This window comes from Lissotriton vulgaris, chromosome 2_1 (genome assembly GCF_964263255.1).
Source record: "Lissotriton vulgaris chromosome 2_1, aLisVul1.2, whole genome shotgun sequence".
NCBI classification, from domain to species: domain Eukaryota; kingdom Metazoa; phylum Chordata; class Amphibia; order Caudata; family Salamandridae; genus Lissotriton; species Lissotriton vulgaris.
In genome coordinates this window covers 1,511,376,250-1,511,381,296 of record NC_141687.1, presented here as the reverse complement: position 1 = coordinate 1,511,381,296, position 5,047 = coordinate 1,511,376,250, and the positions used below count along the sequence as shown (strand labels likewise).

Sequence of the window (5,047 nt, the reverse complement as noted above, 5' to 3'; positions counted from 1 at the left end):
TCAAAAGATATAACAAAAATAAAGCAATAATGAAGTAACATTAATATGTAAAGCTTAATAAACACCTACCCCAATCTCCCCCAAGAAAACCTAAAACCACCACCCAGGCAGATTGGGAGGGTGGTGCAGTTCATCAACTGTTATTTCGTATTGGGTTACTTATGTAGCCCAATATAGCCCAACCATTATTTGGGGTGTGTTTTTGAGTTCTTACGAACATTTTACGTTCAGGTGACCTGATGACAGGGAGATTTTGGTGCCTTTCTGGTGATATTTTGCTAGTGTTAGTCAGATTTGTTAGTGAGCTATATAGCCTTTTAGAAAAAAAAGCCTTTCTGGTAGTTATGTATTCTGATGCCCGCGTGTTAGAGGTGATGCGGCTATTTAAGGGTGCCGGGAGGCTCGACCCCGTGGTCGGCAGAGAGGCCTCGGTGTTGGCGGCCCACCCAGATCTGCAGGCATTTGCTGGCATTGCCGCAGCGGTGGTGGCCTGTTCACCGCTGTGGAAATGGTGAGCTGTGGTGTTAGATGATGTTAGGGTAAGTTGGAGGGACCACTCTGTACCCATGCAAGCACCCCTTAACATTCTGCCAGGTGTGGAGCCGGGCCATTGGCGTGGGCCGGGTCTCAGCTTCAGCGGAGAATCCTGCTTCAGGGGTCTTTGGGGGCAGAGGCAGGAGGTGGAGGGAGCTTAACTAGAATGGGGACTGTGATGCGGCCTTGACCACAATGTCACCCAGGGACCATTGGTACAGCACAGAGGCCCGTCACCCACGCAGCATGTTTATAGGTCCGCCAAGGGGCAGAATAGGCAGAAGCGGGCAATGTCAGCTGAGTTGCCTGCTCGCTCAGAGGTGAGAGGGGGACGAGTCGGGCACTGCAAGCGGCATCGGCTGAGCCACTCATCTTGTGCAAACTTGGAATGAGGCAGCAGGAGGACAGGTGGGAGACGAGCCAGAGAGGGAATATGAATGTTCAGTCATAACCAGTAATTAGGCAGCAGGCAGTGAGGTTTTCACAGCCTGCAGGGACACATTCATTGTCATAGGAGAGTGGCCAAGAAGATGAGGAGCTACCCAGGAGCCCTGGCACAGACAGGGAAGCTGCAGACTGGGGGGCTTTAGATATATGCAGTTACTTGGATGTGGAGGTGAGGGAAGGGGAGGGATAGAGTGGCACAGCTTGATAAATAATTGGGGAAAGTTGGGTTTCTTCAGTGGTCTGATCAAGGACCCTCGGCCCAGGGTGCTGCAGGGGGCCATTGGCAGGGGGCGAGGGGCAGGGAAGCCAGACCCCATAGGTGCAGGAGTAGATATTCCAGGTTCAAGGGTGGAAAATTAGACACACTTGTCATAATGTCTACTCATCGCTCCACCTCACAACTCAATCCCAGAACAATCATAGATGGACTCCCTCGGTGTACTGGACGACGAACTTGCTTAATTGAATTCACAAAATATCTGGGCTGTGTGCTAGATAAAAATGTGAATATACATGTTCACTGAGATGCCATAGTTAAGAACTTAAACTTTTTGAGGGTTGTACCTCCTTATACCTTAAGTGCCCTTTAAATCAGTGGTACAGGTAATGGTCATACTGGCAGCTGATTACTGGAATACATTATTCAGAGTTATCACCAAGGTGCATGTCCTTTAAATACGCATTTACAAACAGCAGCAAGAGTCATTTCAATAAAAAAATAACTTCCATCACATCACATACATTTTAATCAACTAAAATGGAGTCTCAATGAAGGGTGAAATGTATTCCAAATGGCCTGAATCCTGCACAAAGCCATGAATGTTGTTCACTTCAAATAGGTGTTACAAAATAAAACCACCTCAGTTAGGAACAGCTTTCTAAGAAGTTCTGAATGTATACTCCTTAAAATGAATAAATGAAATAACTAAAGAACTATTTATTAATCTTTTAGAAGAAGCAGTAGCCTCAAAAATCTGGAAGGAGAATGGTCAACACATGTTCACATATGATGTGCTGCTGAATGATGAATGTCGTCAAAGGGCTGTTATAACCAGCGTCTGTCATGTTTAAATCCCTTGATAGGTCTAAAGGTAATGTCTTAGCCAAGCTACACAGCCCCCTTTCCCTAGCTGCTGAAAGACAAAAAGTTCTATCACCATATTGCCACTAACAATGTCTCCTGCACTGCTTTCTCCAGATCATTCTAGCCAGGGCTCGAGTCGAGCTATCACTTGGGTGGATGGCGCCTCCCCACTTATTTTACCAGGAGCTCGATTACTGGAGCAAATGAGCCACAAATTCACTCTTTGGCCTCTCTGGGGCGAGATCGGAGCTCATTCAGAACGCTGCTCACATGCTGGCTTCTCTGATGCAACCGCATCTAAGGGGTGAGCGAGGGGAGGCAATGAGTCTGATGGTGCAAGCCACCTTTCGTAACGCCACCTCCTGTCATGACGTCAGCATCCCCCCACTTCTTTGTTTAGGACTTGTGCCCTGATTCTAGCCAATTAAGGAACCAACAAGTACAATAAAAGTCTACATTGGGAAAACACATACTCTGGACCAGGCCCGGTTCTAGCCGGTGGGCCGGGTGGGCCAGGCCCACCCAAACATGAGCCTGGCCCACCCAAACAGGATCCTTGGCCCTCACAGTGAGGGCTTGAAGACAGGCGGGCAAAGCCTTTAAGATCAAAGTGCTTCAACCCTCCCCCTTCTTGTGTGTCAGCCCGGGCCGAGACAGCTTCTCCGGGCGCACGCACAGACAGTTTTACAGATTATCGCTGCCGCCCCGATTACTTCACAGGTCTTTACAAGACCATTTACATGTTAATGAGGCTTTGCTTATTATTTCACCCCTTTATCTCTGCATGGCGAAAGGCGACAAATCCTTTCTTTCACAACGGTAACCTTTGGTAACCTTTGCCTACTGTCATGCTGCATTGATATTTCTTTTTCTATGTAGCGCAGGAGAAAAGAAGTTTGTTTATTTATTTATTTCCGTATTTTAGGTTACTTTATTAGCAGAACATTTATACAAATATATAATATGTAAGTTTAAAATTGCTCCTTTGCGCAAGAAAGAAAAATAAATCAAAAAGGGCAATTCATTGTGTGTTAAGCAACTCCATGGGCACTGAACAAGTCAATCTGCAAATTGTGTGCAACAGCTGCATTTCTCGGTCGATCCTCCTTTGCACACACACCCCTGGCCACATTTATCGCATCCGGGAGGGCAACAGGAACAGCAGCTTTTTTTCGAGGATGTACATTTGCAGTTCTCACACTTGCACAACCCAGTACATGAACAAGAGCCACCAGTGGCACAACAGCAGTCTTTAGGGTCCATGTTTTGAAGCAGATGTTAGCTACGGATTATCAGCCCAGTATTGAAAGGTCTCTGTAAAATGTGTTTATTTCTATTCACCTTTCCTGACCCCTGCCGTGGCTTATCACATAAGGCTGTGCCACAAAGTTTGTAATGGAGTAGGTGAGAGAATGCGTTACTCCATTTTTTTTCTTTTTAAAATCTGCACAGGCCCAGCAGGACACATACTTCGTATATGCTTCATTTAAACAGTTTTTATCATTATCATGGCTGATGCAGGACAACAAAAATAATACAAAATGCCCAGATAATGCTGGTGATTAATGATCCTGCCAGAGAGCAATCATTTGTCTATTAGTAGTTTTTAAATGCTTATGTATCTGTATTTTATGTGGATAAATTCAGGGCTTTAAGTGGGATGAAAAAACTGGGGGGGTCTCTCAAAGGTGCGTGGCCAATGTAATTGAAGACGTGGCTTAAAAACAGTACATTAAAAATCTGTGTTTAGCAGTGTGCGGCCCGACTTGAATTTTGCGGTTTCTGTCATTGTATCCAGGTATATGATACAAGTAACATCATACCTACAAGCCAGGACTATTGGCTTTGTCAATGGTTGTTAGTTGCATAAAATAAATAACAGCAACTATGGCTTGTATATAATATTGCAAAAGCTTCCACTTAAAGCACTGGTGACATCTCAACAATGTTGCTGCTCCTGAGTTTCAAAAAGAGAAGGGAAATCCAGAGAGAAAATGACTCTCTTTAAAGGATTTCCCTTTCCCTTCTCCCTACAACGCTCACCTGGCATGACGTTATGCCGTAACTTTCCACTTGAGAGTAGTGTGAGCAGAATACACCAATGTGCCTGCTGTCTCGAAATGGGTCTCTATCGGGCTCTGTTTTGTGCCCTAGCTGGCACTTTTTTCCGGACTGCAGTGACAGCAGACTGCTGTCACTGCAGTTCGGAAAAAAACTACCTGTGACCAGCGCACAAAACAGAGCCCGATAGAGACCCGTTTTGAGGCCCCTTTAAAAAAGCTGCCTGTGCTCAGACCCAGTGAGTTAAAGCCCTGGATAGCTCAGTGGGTTACTGCATTTGTCACAGAGATCCTTGTTACTTGCAGTTCAGAAGTTACAATCCCTTACATAGGACAGTAACCAATGAACTGTCATCAAAGAGCTGTATACAAACATGAATGGTATAGTTAGAACTTCACTTTTTTGTTTTGTGATATAGTTAGAACTTCCCCAGTCTTTCATTATTCTAATGTTGCCAAAATGAGTATGTTTGGGCAGATATACATTTTTATCAGTAAAGCTGACCCCCATGGAATACTCTTTAAATCCTAAGGTTGTGTTTCCCCAGACCAAACCCTCTTAAAATATCCCGCCCACCAGTATGGATGACATGTGATTCATACAACTTGTAATCCTCATTGGCTTATGTGACATTCCCTATAGACTGATTTACATACTTGTACGATTCATTGTCTCTGTATAATGTGTGCGTTGTGTAAAGTACTGACACACACTACACTGATATGAGTAGCGCAATACAACAAATGAAATGCATATGAGAGAGGGGCTACGTAAAAATAAGGGACACTGATGGAGGGTGGCAGTGAGGGAATCTGAGGAGGAGGTAGTGGGAGGGGCTCCGGAGAAATGAGGGGCACTGGTGGAGGGTAGTAGTGAGGGAATCCAGGGAAGAGGTCATGGGGTGGAGGGGGTAGTTAGGAA

The 5,047-nt window shown here is 45.2% G+C and overlaps 1 pseudogene; it reads right to left on the bottom strand.

Moving 5' to 3' along the window:
- Positions 1 to 3,124: 3,124 nt before the first annotated feature.
- On the bottom strand, positions 3,125 to 3,328 carry LOC147732817 (metallothionein pseudogene; annotated as a pseudogene).
- Positions 3,329 to 5,047: the final 1,719 nt, after the last annotated feature.